The sequence below is a fragment of the Clarias gariepinus genome, chromosome 1 (assembly GCF_024256425.1).
Source record: "Clarias gariepinus isolate MV-2021 ecotype Netherlands chromosome 1, CGAR_prim_01v2, whole genome shotgun sequence".
Taxonomy (NCBI): Eukaryota; Metazoa; Chordata; class Actinopteri; order Siluriformes; family Clariidae; genus Clarias; species Clarias gariepinus.
This window is the reverse complement of record NC_071100.1, coordinates 7,423,092-7,448,204: the sequence shown is the minus strand read 5'-3', so window position 1 is coordinate 7,448,204 and position 25,113 is coordinate 7,423,092. Positions and strand designations below refer to the sequence as shown.

General features: G+C 39.3%; 1 protein-coding gene and 1 long non-coding RNA gene across 2 annotated transcripts in view; both read right to left on the bottom strand.

The window, feature by feature from the left end:
* The window catches only part of LOC128511118 (carcinoembryonic antigen-related cell adhesion molecule 5-like), a 76,833-nt gene that overhangs the window by 16,571 nt on the left and 35,149 nt on the right, over nt 1–25,113 (bottom strand). The gene's annotated exons all lie outside the window — the stretch shown is intronic.
* LOC128530305 (uncharacterized) lies at nt 13,955–21,759 on the bottom strand. Its single transcript, XR_008361124.1, has 3 exons — nt 21,704–21,759; nt 16,150–16,185; nt 13,955–14,090 (listed from the first exon to the last, which is right to left on the bottom strand). It is a non-coding gene; the product is annotated as an uncharacterized LOC128530305 (long non-coding RNA).

Here is a 25,113-nt window from a genome sequence, read left to right as displayed (position 1 = left end):
AAATACTACTCTTGTCATATAAAGCATTAAATGGTCTCGCACCACAGTATCTGAGTGAACTGCTAGTGTCTTACAATCTGCCACGCCTACTTCGATCAAATGATGCAGGCTACTTGTCAGTACCGCATATTATGAAAACTACACCTGGGGGCACAGCTTTTTCTTACAAAGCCCCCAAGTTATGGAATAATCTTCCAAATAGTGTTCGGGACTCAGACACAGTCTTAGTGTTTAAGTCCAGGCTAAAAACCTATTTATTTAATCAAGCATTTTTATAAATAGATTTGCCTTAGGTAAAGGAGCAGATCTGGGGGACTCATGGACGTAGAGTATTATGGTGAACTGGTATGTTAAGATGCTGTCCTCCCCACTCTCATTGATCACTCAGGTTTGTTAAGGGTGAAGTGATTGTTTGCTTTACATCTCAGGGAGCCCTCATGTTTGTGTTTCCTTCTGGCTCTCCCTTTGAGTTATGCTGTCATAGTTAGTCCTGCGGAGTCTCTGCTTGCACGGTACACCAAATAGACATTTACCTTATACATAATGTGACTGTGACCAGACCTAACTGTTATCTCTCCTCTTCTGCTCTCTCTCCCGCTCTTTCTCTTTTATCTCTCCCCCTCTTTCTTTCTCTGTCGAGCTACACATGTCGTTCCTGAGCAGCCAGTGATCCAAACTCTCTCTGCCCTCCAGACCTGTCTAGCCGATCCTGGTGCTCCGCTTCTGGTTAGAGATCTCGTCACATGGATGCTCCGTGGGTCTCTTTGGGATGCGTCTGGTGTCTGGGGATGGTTCTCTCTACCTGAAAGACGGTTCTGGCCTCGACTGCTGTTTCTCAGAGGACTTGACATTTCGATAGTTCAGGACTGGAACTTCCTACAAGTCTACCTGAGTTTTCAATAACTAACTGTCATGCTGAACTGCCTGCCACCTAACACACAGTATGAATGCAGATCAATTCCAGCTCTCTGTTTTCACCCAAGTAAGAATGGGTTCCCTCTCAAGGTTTCTTTCTACTACCATCTCAGGGAGTTTTTCCTTGCCACTGTCGCCCTCAGCTTGCTCACCAGGGACTATCTGACCATTTTGTTTATACAGTACACATTCACATTCCATACAAACTTAAATAGATCTTTTGATTGTGCTTTGCAACAATGACAATTTTTAAAAGCGCTATACAAATAAAATTGAATTGAATTGAATTGTTCCTCTACAGGTGTAGTTACATGTGTGTGTCACTTCAACATCACTGATTCTGTACAGCTGTTCACTACTGACAGGACTGTGTGCAGCATCTTTATACCAGCTGTATTGCCAGTTAGACACACTTTTATCCTGTATGTCACATCTCGGAGTGACGGCGTCTCCACTGAACACCTGGTTATCAGAATTTATAGATGATGTGTGTTTTGGTTTTATTATTTATAGAATAATTAAAATTTATCTATACTTTCATAATGAACTATGAACTATCATGCACATATAAAGATAATTTAAGATCAGTGGGAAATAATACAATTCCCTTTTTTTACATTTACAGTCTAATTTACAAATTAGACTATAGATTTCAATGATGGCATAAAATATATATATTTTTTAATTCATTGCCATCATAAGGAGCTGGAATTTACCTGAACAGCCAGATTTGGGGGAAACAGATGCCATGAAATTCACTTAAATCCTGCCATCACATTCTCTCCATTCTCCTGCTGCATCCTTGCTCTCTCTCATTATTACAAGTTTAGTTTCTTCTCTTCTGTTCATTGAGTTCAGGTGTGTCTTGTTTTCTGGTAATTAATACTATTAATAAAGGACCTGTCTTTAAGTTGTCTTTGTGTTGTATTTAAAATTTGCTGCTTATTTCAGTTCATGCTCATGGAGCTCACTGTTATTATTTCTAGTGCTGTTTGTGTTTCTTTTCTTGTTTTACATAAACATTTTAAACACCTTTTTCAAATCTCTCACTCTTACAAAGTTCTGACAATAGATACTCCTTCCATCAATTACAGTACATAAAATAAAAGTCTCCTTACAGAAAACTGCACCCCATCAATACCTACATTTATTTCTTTGTGTGTATTTATTTTTGTCAAACATATTTTAAACTCTTTATCAGGTTTTGTATCCAGGATACTCGTCTCTCTAAAAGAGCGGTCATGATAGCTGGTTTTATTTATTTGTTTGTTTATTCCTGAATAAGTTGTAACACCTGTGTCCACTAGTCTGTATCTCACATATGAGAGTAAATATCTCTGATAAACACTTAACTGATTTACTTACTTTACTGAGTTAAACCTTAAGTTAAACTTTGTTAGACCTCTCTGGTTTAAAATCCTATTTGAAACGTATTTCAACATGATTTAAAACATTATAGAATAACATGGAATTGTTATAGTTATGCATAATTCTCACTAATTCTAACTGTAATCATCTTGGAAATAGAAAATAAAATCACGTTTTTACCTTTTGCAGTAATCGTGACTTCATCGCTGTACTCTGTGTCGTAGTGTGTCTCTGCCCAGGTGTTATACCTGCGTGCTACACACTTATACACTGTGTCTCCTGTATTATTCACTGTCACAGGGAGTGTGTTGGTGTTTACTGGGTCAGAACTCAAATCCTGTAACAGCTGATTATTTTTGTACCAGAGAAACTCCCATCCAGTGCCCTGATTCACCTCACAGGTCAGAGTGACGGTGTCTCCAGTGTAGATGGAGCTCTGAGGATTCACTCTCACAGTCGGTTTGGGTTTTGCTGTTGGGATAAAATGATGAATGAGTCAGAGCTGATTATACTTTTACAACATAAGCAGCAGATTTAACATTTGATACAAAATCCAGATGCAAAATTATTACAGTTGTCTGCTTTCCAGTGTTGTGCATGAACCTGCTCATCTTTTTATGAACTGAACGGTTCAGTTTTTAACTAAAGATTGTGAAGGTGAACATTATTAACATGCAGGGTGATGAATGTGTAATGACCAAGACTTCATTCGCTTTTTAATACTGTTAATACAGACATCCTGAACATTGATAACAAGCAGCTGATGCCCACAAATCATATACAATATATTCTGCCACCACTTGGATGATTGCCGAAGTGCTCGACCCTGACTAACTTGGCAGATACAGTAGCTAACAGGTTCCTCTGATACCCCTTTTCCACTGCTCTGGTTCCCGTGCCGGTTCCGTGCCGGTTCCCAATTTTGGAACCAGTGCCGCGCTTTTCCACAGAAAAAATATTGGTGCCGGTGCCCTAAAATAAGCACCGAACCGGCCCCTAAACTCTGCTGGTCTAGTTGCGAGAACCCGTGACGTCATGAGCGGTGGGCGGAGTTATAGGGAGTGTAAAAAAAAATGGCAGAGACCCAAAGTCCGTTAATGTGGATCGCGGACGAAACAAAAGCGTTTTTTCAGCATTTTGGACTCAGATTCGCCGAGATTCAGCAGAAATTGGAAAGTGCTTTAAGAAAAAAAAGTGTATAAGGAAATAATAGAAGAACTACAGTAATAGTCGCAGGCTTCACACGAACAACCAACCAAATAGTGTATAAGCTAAAAAAAAAAGAAGTTAGACTTTCAGCGGTTATAACACGTCGAATAAACTGTTTTTGGATACTGAAATACATTTTCATACTAGTTTGGAGAATAACCAGTAAACTGACTTCGGCCATGGTAGTTTTGTTTAGTGGGCGTGGCCTGTGACGTATTATCATGCAGCTCCCGCTGAGCTCCTGTCTAGTGTAAATGCGGCACTTGCCACCAGCACCAGTGTACCAGCATCCGCACCGAGCTCCCTGACCTGCACTCAATCTACAGCAAACGGTGCTGGACCAAGGCCAGGAAGATCGTGAAGGACCTCAGCCATCCCAACAATGGACTGTTCTCTCTGTTGCGGTCTGGGAAGCGATTCCGCTCCCTGAAGGCCAACACAGAGAGACTGAGGAGGTGCTTCTTCCCGCAGGCGATAAGGTCTCTTAATCACACCACACCACACAGGAGTAATGTCTTTTAAACATTGACACTGACTGGACAATCATGGACACATTCATGCAATACATATTTACATATCTGAAGCCACTGCACATGTCACTTTTCATAAGTCACTTTACACAATACATGTTTATCTGCCATTGCACATGACACTTTGACACTTTAAAACATTTTAATGCCACTTTAAAACATTTAAAGTTTTTTATATTTATATATATATATTTCCCTCCCCATATTCCTATATTCTATATTTTGTGATATTTTTACATGCCCTTATTTGTACAGTTTTACTAATTACATTTACTTTTTATTAATATTTATTCCTTATATATAGTTTTTATTTTCTTTTTAAGGTCACCGGCGGTCGTATAAGCATTTCACTGCATATCGTACTGTGTATGACTGTGTATGTGACAAATAAAATTTGAATTTGAATTTGTAAAAACTGAATATACAAACAAAGACACCATAAAACAATGTGTCTTATGCATCACAATCCAACTGTTACAGAATAGAACATATTTAACATGTTCACTTAAATACTTAAAGTTTAATTAATCAGCTTTTACACAATTTGTAAGCATCTTCCTTGAGGGGCAGTGGTGGCTCAGACGGTTAAGGCTGTGGGTTACTGGGTTACTGATCGGAAGGTCAAGGGTTTGACCCCCAGCATCGCCAAGTTGCCACTGTTGAGCCCTTGAGCAAGGCCCTTAACCCTATCTGCTCCAGGGGCGCTGTAAGCTGGCGGACCCTGTGCTCTGACCCCAGTTTCCTAATTGGGATATGCGAAGAAGACATTTCACTGTGCTGTAAAGTACATGTGACAAATAATTGAATATATATATATATATATATATATATATATATATATATATATATATATATATATTCAATATATTCAATATATATATATATTCAATATATATTCAATATATATATATATATATATTTAATTACACTATCAACAAACACAAATATGAACCTAAATACTCACATGGTTCACAAAAATGCATGACAATTACACAAGTACACACACAGCGTCCTGTTGCAGCACTACTGTAACTACAACTCTAGAAGGACACACTTAGTTCATTTCACTAGGCCACTAGATGTCGCTATGGGGCTGTTGTCACTGAGTTCGGCACACCATATTACATACATACATACATAGGTGTGTGTTACAGACACACAAACACACACATACACGTATATATATACAGGTCCTTCTCAAAAAATTAGCATATTGTGATAAAGTTCATTATTTTCTGTAATGTACTAATAAACATTAGACTTTCATATATTTTAGATTCATTACACACAACTAAAGTAGTTTACTGTAAGCCTTTTATTGTTTTATTATATTGATGATTTTGGCATACAGCTCATGAAAACCCCAAATTCCTATGTCAAATACAAAAAAAGTCAAATAAATATGTTCAGTTATGCACTCAATACTTGGTCGGGAATCCTTTTGCAGAAATGACTGCTTCAATGCGGCGTGGCTTGGAGGCAATCAGCCTGTGGCACTGCTGAGGTGTTATGGAGGCCCAGGATGCTTCGATAGCGGTCTTAAGCTCATCCAGAGTGTTGAGTCTTGCATCTCTCAACTTTCTCTTTACAATATCCCACAGAATCTCTTTGGGGTTCAGGTCAGGAGAGTTGGCAGGCCAATTGAGCACAGTAATACCATGGTCAGTAAACCATTTACCAGTGGTTTTGGCAGGTGCCAGGTCGTGCTGAAAAATGAAATCTTCATCTCCATAAAGCTTTTCAGCAGATGGAAGCATGAAGAGCTCCAAAATCTCCTGATAGCTAGCTGCATTGACCCTGCCCTTGATAAAACACAGTGGACCAACACCAGCAGCTGACATGGCACCCCAGACCATCACTGACTGTGGGTACCTGACACTGGACTTCAGGCATTTCCCTCTCCCCAGTCTTCCTTCAGACTCTGGCACCTTGATTTCCGAATGACATGCAAAATTCACTTTTATCCGAAAAAAGTACTTTGGACCACTGAGCAAAAGTCCAGTGCTGCTTCTCTGTAGCCCAGGTCAGGCGCTTCTGCCGCTGTTTCTGGTTCAAAAGTGGCTTGACCTGGGGAATGCGGCACCTGTAGCCCATTTCCTGCACACGCCTGTACACGGTGGCTCTGGATGTTTTTACTCCAGACTCAGTCCACTGCTTTCGCAGGTCCCCCAAAGTCTGGAATCGGTCCTTCTTCACAATCTTCCTCAGGGTCCGGTCACCTCTTCTCGTTGAGCAGCGTTTTCTGCCGCACTTTTTCCTTCCCACAGACTTCCCACTGAGGTGCCTTGATACAGCACTCTGGGAACAGCCTATTCGTTTAGAAATTTCTTTCTGTGTCTTACCCTCTTGCTTGAGGGTGTCAATGATGGCCTTCTGGACAGCAGTCAGGTCGGCAGTCTTACCCATGATTGCGGTTTTGAGTAATGAACCAGGCTGGGAGTATTTAAAAGCCCCAGGAATCTTTTGGAGGTGTTTAGAGTTAATTAGTTGATTCAGATGATTTTGATGGTGAACTTTATCACAATATGCTAATTTTTTGAGAAGGACTCAGTGTGTGTGTGTAACACATACCCACACTGAAAAAAAATTAAATTGGCTACCTGTTACATGTACTAAAATGTAATATGTGTTTTGTACATAATAATTTCAGGTATCCAAGATGGACATGAATAAATTATTTTGTATTTGCATGAAATTCAACAACTTAACAGGTAATAGATTCGATCATTCAATCGGAAATATCGCACAAGATAACACAGCGTGTTGAGAAGACAAACGTTTGGCGGGCGTGTGGAAAAGGTAAGCAGAAATTAATTCCCACTTTTCTAAATAGAAACGAAATACTGAACATAAATGTCACCTGCTGTTTAGCGATGTTTAGTCACGTTATTTTGGTTTAAGCTATTTCTTGTATTTTTAATCACACTTAAAATACCGATGGTTATATGCGCGTGCTTAATCTGCAGTTCGGTTCGGTTCGGGGGTCAGGGGTAGCTTAGTGGTTAAGGCATTGGACCACGGTTCGGAAGATCCCAGGTTCAAACCCCACAACCACCAAGTTGCCACTGTTGGGCCCTTGAGCAAGGCCCTTAACCCTCAACTGCTCAGATGTATAATGAGATAAAAAAAAATGTAAGTCGCTCTGGATAAGAGCGTCTGCCAAATGCCTAAATGTAAATGTAAATGTTTCGGTCTGTTCTCATGAGTTGTGAAGCGAGAGGAAGAAAGTATAAATATTGTTCATTTGATAAATTAAGTATCATGAATTTTAATTGAATCTATCTCTGTATTTTTTCACAGGAGTTTGTGAGTGAAAGTGTCCTGTCTGCGTCTGACTTCAGGAGTTTCCTGACCAACCGTCTCTAACGGTCATATTTAAAAGTCATAACGCACAGTTATAAAGTACAAAACGTTTCTGTTGTGTTTAATTTTTTTCCATGATTAATACTTATTTGTGGTGTTTTATGTTTTGTACATCTTTTTAAATTGAGACTTCATTTGTAAGTTGCTGCTGGTGTAAAATAAAAATCTCCATTTTATCCCGTATGTCTTATGCTTCCTTCCTTCACAGAATTCTGTTGACCAGGGCTTGAAATTTAAATTTACTTTGAGTTGTACCAACGCTATTTATTTATGTTAACAGCATTAAATTATGTTGGACGCAGCTGTGGTAAATAAGTTAAATGAACCTAATAAAATTAATTTGATTATTTTTTTAATAAAAATTACATTAAACATTTGAATAATGTAAGCACTAAGAAATTGTTAGGCTTTTCAATGATAATGAAGTATCATAGACATAATTCAATTACATTACAATTACACAATCAATTGCTATTACAGTAAATGATAAAGATTATGTTAAGTCAACATGATTCTTTCACACAAGTTTAACATGAATGAAATACTTTGGTTTAGCAGTCAACAATTGTGTAATTTGGCCACATTTTGATGATGTGGGATCGATGTACACATTAAAATCAAGTAAATTCAAAGTACTATTTTTTTCAGTGTATTTACATATATACTGTATACACACACACACACACACACACACACACACACACATAAATGCACATACACAGACTAAATTAACATACAGTACACCCACATGCACGCATAACACACACACACACACACACACACACACAGTATTTACATATTTACAAGGTGTTTTACCTTGTAAGTATGCCTAACACCCACTAACACCCACTAAGCGCCCCACCCTCCTTTCCTACTATTAACAGGACCTTTTTTTTTGTTTTAGTTTTTTGTCCATTAATTAGCAGGACTATTTACAGTTTGTGGTTTGGTTCAGCTGTTGTCCATTTTTACTTCTGAGTGATGGTTAGTTTTTTGTTCATTTTTTCTTAGTTTTTCGACAGCTGTAGAAAGAGGTTGACTTGCTCCTCCATGTCCACAGGTGTGTGTGTGTGTGTGTGTGTGTGTGTGCTGCACTCTGCCTCTTCGCTCTCCTGTGCTGCGGCGTTCCGAGTCTGACTGCAGGTTTTCGGTTTATTCGTTTGTTTTGTGGCGAACGTCTCCTCTCTTTTCTTCTCGGTTTGGTTGTGGTGTTTTTATTAAGTGTCTGTGGTGGTGTGCTGGTCTGTGGCTGCTGTGTTTCTACTAACTTCATGTCCTCTCTCACTGCATCCATAAATCTCCTCTTTGGTCTTCCTCTAGACCTCCTGCCTGGCAGTTCCAACCTCAGCAACCTTCTACCGATATATTCACAATCTCTCCTCTGAACATGTCCAAACCACCTCAATCTGGCCTCTCTGACTTTATCTCCAAAACATCTAACGTGGGTTGTTCCTCTGATAAACTCATTCTTAATCCTATCCATCCTTGTCACTCCCAAGGAGAACCTCAACATCTTCAGCTCTGCTACCTCCAACTCTGCCTCCTGTCTTTTCTTCAGCGCCACTGTCTCTAAGCCGTAGAGCATCGCTGGTCTCACCACTGTCCTGTACACCGTTCCTTTTATTCTCGCTGATACTCTTTTATCGCACAACACACCTGACACTTTTCTCCACCCATTCCAACCTGCCTGTACCCGCCTCTTCACCTCCTTCTCCCTTCTCTCTTGGCACCCTGTCATACGCTTTCTCTAAATCTAAAAAGACACAATGCAACTCCCTGTTACCTTCTCTGTACTTCTCCGCCAGCATCCTCAAAGCAAATACTGCATCTGATGTACTCTTTCTAGGCATAAAACCATATTGCTGCTCACAAATGCTCACCTCTGCCCTTAACCGAGCTTCCACTACTCTTTCCCACAGCTTCATTGTCTGGCTCATTACCTTTATACCTCTATAATTGCCACAGCTTTGCACATCTCCCTTGTTCTTAAAAATTGGCACCAATACACTTCTCCTCCATTCCTCTGGAATCCTCTCACTCTCCAAGATCTTGTTAAACAAACTTGTCAAAAACTCTACTGCCACCTCTCCTAAGCACTTCCATACCTCCACAGGTATGTCATCAGGACCAACAGCCTTTCCACTCTTCATCCTCTTCAACGCCCTTCTCACCTCACTTCTACTAATATTTGCTACTTCCTGTTCCACAACAGTCACCTCTTCTACTCTTTGTTCTCTTTCGTTTTCCTCATTCATCAACTCCTTAAAGTACTCCTTCCATCTTCCCATCACCCTCCTGGCATCTGTCAGTACATTTCCATCTCTATCTTTAATCACTCTAACCTGCTGCACATCCTTCCCATCTCTATCTCTCTGCCTTGCCAACCTGTACAGATCCCCCTCTCCCTCCTTACTGTCTAGCCTAGCATACAAGTCCTCATATGCTCTTTGTTTGGCCTTTGCCACCTCTACCTTCACCTTACTCTGCATCTCCCTGTACTCCTGTCTACTCTCTTCAGTCCTTTCAGTGTCCCACTTCTTCTTAGCTAGCCTCTTTCCCTGTATACACTCCTGGACTTCCTCATTCCACCACCAAGTCTCCTTGTCCACTTTCCCCTTACCTGATGATACACCAAGTACCCTCCTACCTGTCTCCCTGATCACATTGGCTGTAGTTGTCCAGTCAACTGAAAGCACCTCCTGACCACCCATAGCCTGTCTCAACTCCTCCCTAAAGACTTCACAACATTCTTCCTTTCTCAGCTTCCACCACTTTGTCCTCTGCTCTGCCTTTGTCCTCTTTGCCTTCCTCACCACCAGGGTTATTTTACACACCACCATTCTGTGTTGTCTGGCTACACTCTCCCCTACCAACACTTTGCAGTCACTGATCTCTTTCAGGTTACAACGTCGACACAAGATGTAGTCGACCTGAGTGCTTCTGCCTCCACTCTTATATGTCACCCTATGTTCCTGCCTCTTCTGGAAGAAAGTATTTACTACTGCCATTTCCATCCTCTTTGCAAAGTCCACCACCATCTGTCCTTCTACATTCCTGTCCTGAAGACCAAACCTGCCCATCACATTTTCATCCCCTCTGTTCCCTTCCCCAACATGTGCATTAAAGTCTGCACCAATCACCACTCTTTCACCTCTGGGGATGCTCTGCATCACTTTATCTAACTCACTCCAGAATTTCTACTTCTCTTTTAACTCACATCCTACCTGTGGGGCATAACCACTAACAACATTGAACATTATCCCTTCAATTTCCAGCTTCAGACTTATCTGATACTCTCTTCACCTCTAGAACATTCCTTACAAACTCCTCTTTCAGAATAACTCCTACTCCATTTCTTTTCCTATCCACACCATGGTAAAACAATTTGAACCCTGATCCTAAGCTTCTAGCCTTGCTACCTTTCCACCTGGTCTCCTGGACACACAGTATATCCACCTTCCTTCTCTGCATCATATCAACTAACTCTCTTCCCTTCCCTGTCATGGTCCCAACATTCAAAGTCCCTACTATCACTCCTAAACTCTTGCCTTTCCCCTTCTCTCTTTGCTTACGAACACGCCTTCCTCCTCTCCTTCTTCGACCAACAGTAGCCCAATTTCCACTAGCACCCTGTAGGTCAACAGCACCAGTGGCGGTCGTTGTTAACCCGGGCCACGACCGATCCGGTATGGGAATTATATTCTTGATTCGCATCATTGATTTGGCAAATGTTTTACGTCGGATGCCCTTCCTGACACAACCCTTTGCATTTATCCAGACTTGGGACTGGCACAAGAAGACACTGGATTGCGCCCCCCGTGGTTGCATTTGAATAAAAGAAATACAATAGAAAATTAAATTTAACTAGGATAAAAATAGAAATTAAAATAGAAATATACTGTACATAAAAATAAAAATAGAAATATACTGTACATAGAACATTTAACAAAAAAATATTTGGTGAAAGAAAGATGGTGTGCAAATGTGCATAAGAAGTGACTTATGAAGGTGCCTTATTAAAGTGTCTTTGTGCAATGGTCCAGAATGTAAACATGTAAGTGTAGATGTGAGTGTAGATGTGTGTGAATGTGTCCATAGTGTCCATGGATGTTAAAAGATTGTACTAGATCTGCATGGTAATGTGTGGTTGAGAGACCTTATCGCCTGCGGGAAGAAGCTCCTCCTCAGTCTCTTTGTGTTGGCCTTCAGGGAGCGGAATCGCTTCCCAGACCGCAACAGAGAGAACAGTCCATTGTTGGGATGGCTGAGGTCCTTCACGATCTTCCTGGTCTTGGTCCAGCACCGCTTGCTGTAGATCGAGTGCAGGTCAGGGAGCTCGGTGCGGATGATGCGCTCAGCTGATCACACCACCCTCTGTAGAGCTCGTCTGTCCTGCATGGTGCTGTTCCCGAACCAGGTCGTGATGTTTCCCGTCAGGATGCTCTCTATGGTGCACCATGACAGGTCCTGCGTGATGTGAACACCGAGCTATCAAAAGCTGTCCACTCTCTCCACTGGGCTCCTGTTGATGATGGGGGTCTGGTAGTTCCTCTCCTGCTTTGTACTAAAGTCCACTATCAGCTCCTTTGTCTTACTGACATTGGAAATCACCACCCACATTGCAGGAACAGACAGAGGGGTGACTTGGACCGTAGATCCTCTCACGTAGATTCCCGTAAGTGATTATGAGTGTGGTGTGTAGTAGGGCAGCTGGCTCGACTTCCACTGATTACTAATTACGCCACCTTTGGAATTGCACCCAAGGAAATCTACGACCCTATTTATTAATTTTACTAAGGCACCCAGGTACGCTCACTGAACATGCAAGAGGCATAGATTTTGTACATAAACACATTTATTCTTTCACAAACAGTCATCCACAGCATAGCAGTTCAAAAGTTATATAATAATGCTAAAAATAGTTGCAACTGCACCATCACGTGTATGCTACACTAAGAATCATACATACTAAGATACACAATCAAATTAGAGCTGGAGCTTACCAGTGGATAAGCAGACCAGAACAAATTCACACAACCACACACAATTCACTGTGACAATCGACACAAAGCCATGACAAAGGCACATGAAGAAGAGAAACCAAACCAACCGCAACACGTCACACTGTCACCACCTTTAGCACACAGCTCTACAAGATTGGGAAATATAATCATTAAAATAAAACATACAACCAACAAAATAGATTGAAGAGAGAGAGAGAAAGAGAAGAAAAGAGCAAACAAGTTGCAATTTAAAAATAAATTCTCAGACAGATAGAATGTCATGCAACACAGCAGTGGGGCAAATATATTGCATATATTCATTCAATAACAGGAAACAAAAATGAAGCAGTGTACATGCAAAGCAACAACGTTTATGCGAAGTAGCAGTCAATTTGTTCACACAAAGATTTGTTTCATTTTCACTAGATGGCGCTTGTGTACTTGAACACTTGCCCTTTTCAATAAATGTTGATTAGTTTAATTAGCATAATTTTATATTTTGATCATTTTATAATGCCACTTGTGATTTTTTTATTCAGTTATATATTTTTTTAATAAGATACAAGAACTTTGGTCATGTTTTATTTTATTCCCATATTGCACTTTGTATGCCATATGTTTTGTCATCGACATGAGGAGACGAGCGATGGTGTTACGTGCAGGGGTAGAGAAATTTCTCTTGATGTATGTAAGCCATCTGACCAAGAAACTTTAAGATGAACCTTTTAGCTCACGAGCAGACAAAAGTGGTATGTAAAGATATTTTTGTTAATTTCTGAGTTTAATGTTGTATGCATGTTTTCTGTGTAATTAAATGTTTAACTGATGTTTATTTGTTATGTGTATTTAGTTCTACGGTATCAATGAGCATATTAAACATCTGTGAAAAGAACCTCAGCCTTCGCGTTGTGACTAAGAGCGGTATAGTAGAACAATTTACTGTGTCGGTGAAGGCCAAGATCATCAGATGTTGAACGCTGCAAGCGAAAATCGGCCTGCAGGAGGTATCGCGTGTTGGATGAGGGAAGTACAACGTTCAAAATTACGTGATTTTAGTATGGTGAGAATATGCTATTGAATGTCTGAAGCAGCAGAGGACAAGAAAAGGCTGAACAAGCAAGCACATTTAAGTTAATGTCTTGGACGTTGATAGTGCAGAGCAGGCTCTTCCACTACATCAGGCTAATCTGTTCCTTCATATTATTGTGGTGTCAGTCTGATTAACAGTTTACTGTGTGTTATTATTCATACTGACTAACCACAGTTATACAGTAAATATAATATAAATCCCAGGTGATATTACAAAAGTCATGATGATTCTTGTGAAAGAAATGATCAGATTACACAGAGAAGTAAAATCAGCACTGATCAATCCTCAGTCACTGACAGCTCAAAATCCAAATCCTCAAATAATTATAAGGTTTTAAAGACAAACACAAACACACAGACTCACCTGATACAGTCAGTCTAACAGAAGCACTAAACTGTGTATAGTCGTCTCCGCAGGTGTAGTAATCTATGTCAGAATTTGCATAAACCCTGAAAGATAACGAGTATCCATATTGGTAGAACCAGTTATTCATATTCCATCTGTATGACCGGCGAGTGTCTCCTCCTCCCTGTATGTCACATCTGAGAGTAACAGTCTCTCCAATGAACACGTGTGTATCAGGCTTTATGGACACCACAGCTTTAGGCCACCCTGTATAAAGATTGTACTGTTAAACAATACATAAAGTAGATTCTGGTGTACACAGAGTCACATGAACATTAAAAAAAAAAAAAAAAAGTTTTGTTAGAAATAATTCAGTCTGTGGTGGTGTGACTGAAAGAGAAGGGGTCTGGTTTATACTTGACATGTTCAGAAGTAGTGACACACTCCTTATATAATAAATCTATATAGTACATTGATCTTCTTATATTGCTAATCTATAGATAGCATATAATCTATATCTATCGATAATCTATAGACAATCTAGACATCTAATTTAAAAGCTGGTAATGGTTTGACCTCATTAAACTACTTTAAGTGTTACCTAAAGTCTTACACTCACTCCTCCTTCTCTATGCTGGTTATCCTTTAGGGGTCGCAGGAGGCCTGGAGCTAATCACAGGAAACTTGGGCCCCCCCCCCACACACACACCCCCACGCAAACTCCACACACACACACACACACACACACATAGATCCATGCAGAAACCAAACCCTAGATATCCAATGAACCACTATGATGCCTAAAGTTATACAATCTTTTTATTATTATTTTATTTATTTTTTTCAATTCAGCTAGAGTGAGTTATCTTGGTTTTAAACACCTAGGATTACTAGTTAACAGACAGACAGACAAAAAAAGAAAGAAACAAACAAAAACAAAAAATCAAACAAACAAACCCCTGCTAATGTTAGAACAGTTCACTGCAGAACAGGACATGAGTTCATACCTGAGTTTAAACCGTTTTATTACATCAACCATCTCCTTTTATTTTCACCAAATAACAACTAGAAATTGAATTTCTGAGTAACATGAGACTGGGCAGCATTACAGTTTAACTATCATAACTACCTTGTGCACACACATATGGAGGACCAACATGACATAATTATAAATAAAGAAATGTGTGAATAAATAAGTAAATATAGAAATAAATAAATTTTGAAATATGTTAATGAACAAAAGTAGGAATACATTTAGCAGTTTTACATTGTATTGTATTTATGTATTTATTTATTTATATATTTACTTATTTATTCACACATTTATTTATTTATATTTATGTCATGTTTAGTCCTCCATACACTCGTCTAATAATTAATACACAGTACACACACACACACACTCACACGCGCAAAGCAAAAGCAAGTTTCATTAGAGAGGTTAAAGATCCATTTTTTCTCTCTCTGTGTGAACTCAGCCTGAACTTGTGCGCATGCGTCATTAGACAGTGTGCCCCTCCCCCCCACCTCCCGCCTTCACACACACACACACACACACACTCTTTTAACAGAAGCACTGCTCTGTCGCCATACTTTTAAAAGGTAAAGTTCAAGTTAATTTGTTTTATTTTTACTTTACAGCGATGATTTCATTAGTGTGACACTAATGCACACTCGAGTCCTTGTTAATTTTCCTGATAAAACAGTGTTACCGTTAATGTGTGTGTGTAACTCAAATAAGAGAGGAGGAAGTGTTACTGTGTAAGAAAAAAAGAGGGAGAGGGGAGGGGCTCATTCCTCCTCTCCTCTTACTTTAGCTTCACACAAACACACACACACACACACAGCATCTGCATGCACACTGATAGAAAGACTTATCTGTTGGTATTTATTTTTACTTTTTTCAAGATTCAAGATTCAATTCAAAGATTCAAATAACTTTATTAATCCCAGAGGGAAATTGCTTAAAGGTTAAGCGCAAAGGTTAAGTGCAGGTTCATTGTTTTATTTTTCCTTTATATTTTGTATTAATAATTTTTATGTGTTTATTTTAATTTTTTTTGGCTGTGCAACAACTAATTTGATTTTCCATTATTCTTAGGAGGAAAATTGCTTTAATTTACAAGTGTTTTGATATATGAGCCAACTTCTGGAATGAATTATGCTCGCAATCCAAGGTTACTGTATTTATCTTAACTGACAATAATTCTTATTAAACCACCAAGAGGTATAAAGTAAATTGCAGTTGACAACTCATACAGAACCATCAAACACAATTTAGTAATAATAAATATACATTATATAGGTTAAACTGTGTATAAATCACCTTGAGTATGGGCCTCTGGTACAAGTGAAACCAACACTAAAAAGGGAACAGAAACAGAGAACATGACAAAAATATGAGCATGATTTAATCTATTCATTAAAACAGCACATTGTAGTCACACCAAACACACAAGATTCATTCTTATTCAGGAAATCTAATCTACTTCCTGTTAGAAATAAAATTCACTATTCTCCTCATTAATGTCTTTAATTTTGCTTTACTACCCAACATGGTGTTTTTAATGTTGTCTCAGCTCAGTGTGTTAAGGCTCTGAATTACTGATTGGAAGGTTGTTGCGAGGCTGGGATATGCAAAGAATAAAGAATTTTACTGTGCAGTAATGTGCTAAACAATGAAGCTGTGGGAAAGAGTAGTGGAAGCTAGGTTAAGGGCAGAGGTGAGCATTTGTGAGCAGCAACATTGGTTTATGCCTAGAAAGAGTACATCAGATGCAGTATTTGCTTTGAGGATGCTGGTGGAGAAGTACAGATAAGGTAATAAAGATTTGCATTGTGTCTTTGTAGATTTAGAGAAAGCGTATGACAGGGTGCTAAGAGAGGAGCTGTGGTATTGTATAAGGAAGTCTGAAGTGGCAGAGAAGTATGTTAGAGTGGTGCAGGACATGTATGAAAGCTGTAAGACAGTGGTAAGATGTGCTGTAGGTGTGACAGAAGAGTTCAAGGTGGAGGTGGGTCTGCATCAAGGATCGGCTCTAAGCCCCTTTTTGTTTGCTCTGGTGATGGACAGAATGACAGATGAGGTTAGACAGGAGTCTCCATGGACTATGATGTTTGCAGATGACATTGTGCGAGAGTAGGGAACAGGTGGAAGAAATTTGGAGAGGTGGAGGTATGCTCTGGAAAGCAGAGGAATAACGGTTAGCCACAGCAAGATGAAATACATGTATGCAATGGAGAGTGTTCAAAGGAGGTGAAGAGGGGGGTACAGGCACGTTGGAATGGGTGGAGAAAAGTGTCAGGTGTGTTGTGTGATAAAAGAGTATCAGCGAGAATGAAAGGAAAGGTGTACAGGACAGTGGTGAGACCAGCAATGCTCTACGGCTTAGAGACAGTGGCACTGAATAAAAGACAGGAGGCAGAGCTAGAGGTAGCAGAGCTGAATATGTTCAGGTTCTCTTTGGGAGTGACAAGGATGGATAGGATCAAGAATGAGTTCAACAGAGGGACAACCCATGTTAGATGTTTTGGAGATAAAGTCAGAGAGGCCAGATTGAGGTGGTTTGGACATGTTTAGAGGAGAGATTGTGAATATATCGGTAGAAGGATGCTGAGGTTGAAACTGCCAAGCAGGAGGTCTAGTAGAAGACCAAAGGGGAGATTTATGGATGCAGTGAGAGAGGACATAACGTTATTTGGTGTAATAGAAGAGGATGCAGAGGATAGGGTTGGATGAAGGCAGATGATTTGCTGTGGCGACCCCTAAAAGGGAACAGCCGAAAGACAAAGAAGAAGAGCATAACAAAGGACATAGTTACATGAATTTAAAGTTTAATTATATTATTTGTATGTACAGTAGATAAATAGATAAAGATACAAACAAGAACTTTTTATTAATTGTATGTTTTCATTTTATAACCAGTCTTGGGGGTTATAAAAGTTTTCTTTTATAGTCACTTATTAAATTAACTAATTACATTACTAATTACTTTCATTAAAAAATAATCACTTTCATTACAGCGTTACTTTCAAGGATTGGCTCTAAGCACCTTTTTGTTTGCTCTGGTGATGACAGATGAGGTACTATGATGTTTGCAGATGACATTGTGCTTTGTAGCAAGAGTAGGAAACAGGTTGAGGAAAATTCGGAAAGGTGGAGGCATGCTCTGGAAAGCAGAGGAATGAAGGTTAGCTGTAGCAAGACAGAATACATGTGTGTGAATGAGAGGGACCCAAAAGGAACGGTAAGGCTTCAGGAAGCAGAGGTAAAGAAGGTGCAGGATTTTAAGTACTTAGGGTCAACGGTTCAGAGCAATGGAAAGTGTTCAAAGGAGGTGTAGAGGTGGGTACAGGCAGGTTGGAATGGGTGGAGAAAAGTTTCAGGTGGGTTGTGGGAAAAAAAGAGGCCAGATTAAGGTGGTTTGGTCATGTTCAGACATGTTTAGCTCAGTGGTTAAGGCATTGGACAACGGTTCGGAAGATCCCAGGTTCAAACCCCACCAAGTTGCCACTGTTGGGCCCTTGAGCAAGGCCCTTAACCCTCAAGTGCTCAGATGTGTAATGAGATAAAAAAATAAAAAAATAAATGTAAGTCGCTCTGGATAAGAGCATCTGCTAAATGTAAATGTAAGTGCAGGGTGTAATCATCCTATCACATAAAAACCAACAGCACATGTCATAATCACACAATAAGCTCATCACTCAGGACATTCAGACTGGGGATAACACTTTTGAAACACTTTTGTTTTTGCTCCCATTTTTTATGAGATGAACTCAAAGATCTGAAACATTTTCAACATACACAAAATAACCATATCTTTCAAATATTGTTCACAAATCTGTCAAAATCTGTGATAGTGAGCACTTTTCCTTTGCCGAGATAATCCATCCCACCTCACAGGTGTGCCATATCAAGATTCTGATTAGACAGCATGATTATTGCACAGGTGTGCCTTAGACTGGCCACTTGTAAAAGGCCACTTTGAAAGGTTCAGTTGAATCACACAGCACAATGCCACAGATGTCGCAAGTTTTGAGGGAGCGTGCAATTTGCATGCTGATAGCAGGAATGTCCACCAGATCTGTTGCTCGTGAATTGAATGTTCATTTCTCTACCATAAACCGTCTCCAAAGGTGTTTCAGAGGATTTGGCAGTACATCCAACCAGCCTCACAACCGCAAACGACGTGTAACCACACCAGCCCAGGACCTCCACATCCAGCATGTTCACCTCCATGATCGTCTGAGACCAGCCACTCGGACAGCTGCTGAAACAATCGGAGTGCATAACCAAAGAATTTCTGCACAAACTGTCAGAAACAGTCTCAGGGAAGCTCATCTGCATGCTTGTCGTCCTCATCGGGGTCTCGACTTGACTCCAGTTCTTTATCGTAACGGATTTTGACAGATTTGTGAACAAGATTTGAGAGATATGGTTATTTTGTTTATGTAGAAAATGTTTTAGATCTTTGAGTTTATCTCATTAAAAATGGGAGCAAAAACAAAAGTGTTGCGTTTATATTTTTGTTCAGTATATGTGTACTGTGTGTGTGTGTGACTGCATGTGCATGAGCATGCAAATTTTATGAGAAGTGCTTGTTTCTATTTTTTTATCTCATTACACATCTGAGCACTTGAGGGTTTCTAAGTGCTTGTTTAACTATTTATCTACACAATAAATTTAATTAAACTATAATTTAATTAAAAGGTTGAACTATTTACATAAGTGTTTAATTGTCCATTGTGTTTTAATGACCAATGAAGTGAATAAAATAACTATATTGGTTTGATGTAAGTGTACATTATATTTGGGGAGACTTTTCAGAACACAGACAATCTGTAGATTATAGAAAATGTACTTGTTGACATAAATTAATTGTAGTGGTTAATTTTTTAGCAGAGGGATTCTAGTGGTTTGTCTGCGGGTCTGTTCCTAAGTGTTTCATGCCTTTTTATAATACTGTAGATTAAAGAGTCTACAATTATGCTTTATTAATTCTGCACGGGCTGTGAATTGCTTAAACTGATGCATTATTGTGTTTTTTGTATCGTAATTTTCTCTCGTGGTGTCTTCTCTTTATTATCACGTTGCTAACTTCACATTGTTTCTCATTTTCTCGCCTTCAGTCTCTCGTTTCAGGTTTCTTCGCCTCGCTCTTTGATCTTTCAGTTTTGACCACGCGCTTCCTCTTCTGTTTTAGGACTTCTCTTTACCGCTTTTGGATTGAACACCTCGCTCTTTGATCTCCTGGTTATTGAAATCTCTCTCTCTCTCACTTCCGCCTCTCGACCACGCCCCCTGTTCAAGCCTGCCGTCTCATTCTGCTCGTTCTATACTTCTTTTTCTTGTCGAAATAATTTACTGTGATATTTTATTTCTTATAATTCACTGTAGTAAAGGATGTGATTAAAAACGACTGAATGGAGTAAACATGTGTATAAGCAAAATTCTTAAGCAATTTTTTAAATTGAATACCATTAATTACAGATAGTTTACTTACTGTATCTGACGATTGCACTGTGATGTTAATGGTTCAGTAGTTGCTTGCGTTAGTGGCTCGAGTAAGATGTATTGTTAAAGATAAACCAGGTTCCTGGTCTAAGGAATCAAGATTTTTGTTTCATGGAGTAGGAGATTAGGATTTGAAATCAGCAGAATGAATCCATGACCCCAACCTGCCTAATGTGAAAAGTTCAGGCAAAGGTGGTGGTCTAGAAAATGTTTTCTTTTTGCACATTGCACCCCAGCACTGTTTGAGATTTAAAAGATCAGTGAGTGTCAGTGGAGTTAAATTTGGCCTCCATCTCAACAATAACAAGGTTGTGTGTAAGTTATTTCTCTCATGTGTTTATCTTCACACTTCGTCACTTTTTCACTGCTGAATTTGAACCACTACACTAAAATAGAAAATAAACCACATCCGTCTGCTCGTCTCTGCTCTCAGGTATCTAATACTGGCACTGGCCTGTGTGTTTAGAATTAATAAGTTTTTTTTTTTTTTTTTTTTTTTTTAATTTAAGTAACTACCAGGGGTAGCTCAGTGGTTAAGGCATTGGATTACGGTTCGGAAGATCCCAGGTTCAAACCCCACAACCACCAAGTTGCCACTGTTGGGCCCTTGAGCAAGGCCCTTAACCTTCAACTACTCAGATGTGTAAAGAGATAAAAATGTAAGTTGCTCTGGAGAGCGTCTGCCAAATGCCTAAATGTAATTGTTTTTTCTGCCCAGTAATTTTCTAATTTTTAAACACAGACAGGTAAATAATCATTAGTATTATTAAAAAGTGAAATAGGTCTGTTAGTATTAGTGTGAATTAGAGTGATATTAGATATTAGAGTCGAACAATAATGGAAATGTATCTAATAAAACATTAATTAAATGAATTAATGTTGATAAAAAAGTTAATGTTGAAAAAAAGAATCTTTTCACAGGAACCTACAGCGACTAAATACATCACATTAAAGCCAGTCACAAACATGAGTTCCACTAATGAAAGTACAAACACCATCCAGTCAATTTTCTTTTAGCAGATGAAATGATTAGAGGTTGTCATTGAGCAGCAGATAACAGCAGGACACAGAAGATCAGGTACAGATTCTAACAATACAGACTCATTTACACTCATTAGATTATTTCAACCCTGTGTTTTAAACTTGTCCTGTTGAACTATCATAGTTACTGAGAGTAGTTACAGATCAAACTAAACCCTTCTCATAACAGATATGGATCCACTGATCCACCTGAACAGTCATGCTGAAGTACACACAATGTCCTAATCACACAATAAGCTCATCACTCAGGACATTCAGACTGCAGATGAACAACTTTATACCCAACACTCACTCTAATGAAGACACAAAGAGAACATTTACTCACAGAACATCACAGGGAGAGGACTGAGATCCATCCTGTCTCTATAATGACTGACTGACTGACAGAGCAGTGGTTTGTGTTGCAGTGGTTAAAGACTTACCATTTCCTGTTGTTTTATAGAGTGACCCATATAGAGAGAGACTTTACATGCTGCTATAATATTTAATTGACACAGATGTGTAAACCAAACAAATTTCCTTTTTTATATTAGGAATTATACTGTAAAACCTGTACTGTTTAACTTTACTATGGTTAAAGTTATAAAAAAAATTAAATCTAATGTACATTCAAATATTTTGCTCATTTACAGCACTGCGTTTAAAAGTCTACCCTTGCTCTATACTATTGCTCACTTGTGGAATTATCCAATTAGCCAATCGTGTGTCAGAAGCCAAGTGCATAAAATCATTCAGTAAATTGTGTTTAAGAAATGTTCTCTCACTCACACGTGATCACTCCCACACCCAGTCACACACCATGATCACTGACTAAAAAGTGAAAATTAATTGTGTTTTACCCCCTCCAGTGGTGTCCACTAAATAATTTCAGTCATGATATAATTCAAAAAGGTTGAAACAGAACTATTCTATACAATCTGAAATAAAAAATAAGGGGGAAAAACATTACCTACTGTATGGAGTTAATATCAGCACATGCAAAACTAAACACAATTTTAAAGAATAAGCACCAAAATGGCTAAATCAATGTTTATGAATATGGTCCACTAGGGGGAATCCCAGATGTCTCATGTCAGCCACTCCACCATTCCATGTTAGTTCCTGTAATGTTAAGGGTTGCTAAATCTTGACATGGGTGCCAGATTGGTGATTAGTATTGGCATGTCACTGCCCCCTGCTCAGCTGCAAATGTTTGTCCAGCTCTCTGCATGGTTGAGGATTTTGCTCAATATCTCTATTTGGCAAAGCAGTGTCAGGTGGAGAGAGCTCTGTGAAGCCATAACTGATAAACTGAGCGCAGGAAATGGCAAGTGAGCGAGTCAGCAAATAAACAACTATAGCTAGTTATGTACAGTAGTGTTGGCCACAACCAGGCCATGTTCAGGGCTCAGGAAAAACAACTACTTTTAATAATTTCATATTAAGATTAATATTCAGTGCTTTATAGCACAGTCAAATTATTATTATTTTTTTTGCACATCACATTTGGGGTCAGAGCGCACGGACAGCCACTATATAGCGCCCCTGAAACATATAGGGTTATGGGCCTTGCTTAAACGCTTAAAATTGGCAACTTGGTGGTGCTGGGGTTTGAACCACCAGCCTCTCAATCTTCATAAGTACATTGATCAGCCATAACATTAACACTACTACCAGATGAATGAAGTAACACTTGTTCATTCAGTGTTTAAGATATGGAGCTGTTATAATTTATTGTATTTGACATAAAAGTCAATATTCAGTTCAGATATTGAAATATTGATAAACATGTCTTAATGGTTCAGATCATTGTTTATTTAATATTAATGATATGGAAGGAGATCATGAAAAATGGAGAGTGATGTCTACGTGTAGAAGCAACTTTAGGGAAAATCTTGAACAATATATAAATGTGATTTCCCCCTTGTAGACTGTTGGTTAGAATAAATGTGTAAGAACTGGGCAAGGTAGAACACAAGCCGGAACCGAAACACGGGCAAGCTCTTCCTGCTCATTGGGCTTGAACTCTGGATAGCCCCGGCGCGTGAGGGCTCTTAAGTCCGTGGCTCAGACCAGGACTTACTGACGGTCGCGGACCGCCAGCACCTCGCAATGAGTTGGGACTCTCAATGAGTCCGTTCCCGGATCCACTTCCGTCTCGAGATCCAGTGCCGGAATCTTCTTCATTTCGCCGCACCGCTTCGGTCGCCCTGGTTTGCTCGCGCTAGCCCCGTCAGGAAGATGCTCTTTCTCCCTCCGTAGTTGCTCCACTACTCTGCGGCCTGCTTGGATCTTTTTTAGGTCCTCTATAGTGTGCTCCAACTCGTTATTCTCCATCCCACTTCTGACACCAATGTAGCATTTTACCGCCCGAAGGAACGAGTGAGCTTCCTTGCTGCCCAATGCAAATGGCTGGGAGTACTTTATTTAGCACACAGTCACACAACACCCTTGCCCAACAGGGTGAACACATTGACAGCCCCCACAATGCATGATGGTCGTCAGCCGCCGCCCCACCCAGGAAAATTACAAATTATTATTTATTTATAAGAATATATTTATAATATAAGAATGTATTTATTTATATTTCCAGTCAGTGTATTCTCTTTAAATAGATGAACGTTGCTCACTCCTCTGTAAATGCATTCTCAATTCTCTGTTCTTGGGTGTGATCTGTTAAAAGAATTGAAAAAGTTGTTTCAGTTTTTTTCAGGTGTTTATGACAGAAAAACTGAAACTGCATGTCACGATCTAAAAAAAAAATTCAAGGTCAGTTGAGAAATAAAGTAATTGTCCTTCATTAATCCTGAAAGTATTAGAAAGCCATTTCTAAGGCATTTAAAAGCCATTATTCACAAATGGAGAAAACGTGGACCAGTGGTGAACCTTCCCAAATGCAGTTAATCAAATGCTTTATACATTTCCTAAAGTAAAAATGTGTAGCGGTTTACTGAAAGAGTTCTCACCTCGAGCTCTGTAACATTTGAGCAGCAGAATGATGGTCACCAGCAGATACGGAGAGGCCGTCACTACGCTACTGATCAGCATGAGCACTGAGAATGGAGCTTCTACACCTGATTGACCTGAAACAGGATAAATAATGAAAACATGGCTTTTCTGTATTTATGGTAAAGTGTATGTTTTAGATCCATCTGCAGACATTTATTTACATTTACAGTTACATTAACACTCCAGGTTTCTCCTACGGTCCATAGACCTGCAAATTAGGCTAACTGACATTCCCAAATTGCCCGTAGAGTGGAAATGAGCTTGTGTGTGTGTGTGTGTGAGATCATTAATGGATTGGCAGCCTGTCCAGGGTGTATCCTGCCTTGTCCCCTAAGTTTCCTGGGATAGAATTCAGGTCCCCGCGACCCTGAAAATTCTGCGATGTGGCCGTAAGTACAATTCATCATGATTCTCCACGAGTTTTGCCGCTTTTACTAAAACTCGGCACTTACTATGTTTCCCTCTTTCCGCGTGTCGGTCCTAGCATAGTATCAAAAATGTAATTCAAGTACCGTAACGCATTACGTTACACCCAACACTGACCTTAAGTCGTATCAGACATGCTTATTCATATTGGTAAATAAAACTAAACTATACAACTCATCCTGAACATGTTGTTTATGCTTATAAATGATAGTGAAATGACAAAACAGAGGCATCTTGTGCTACTTTGTAACCATTGAATTGTGTATATTTTGTACAAATTTAGAGAAAATTAAAAATAGATGTATTTTACAATTGTCACCT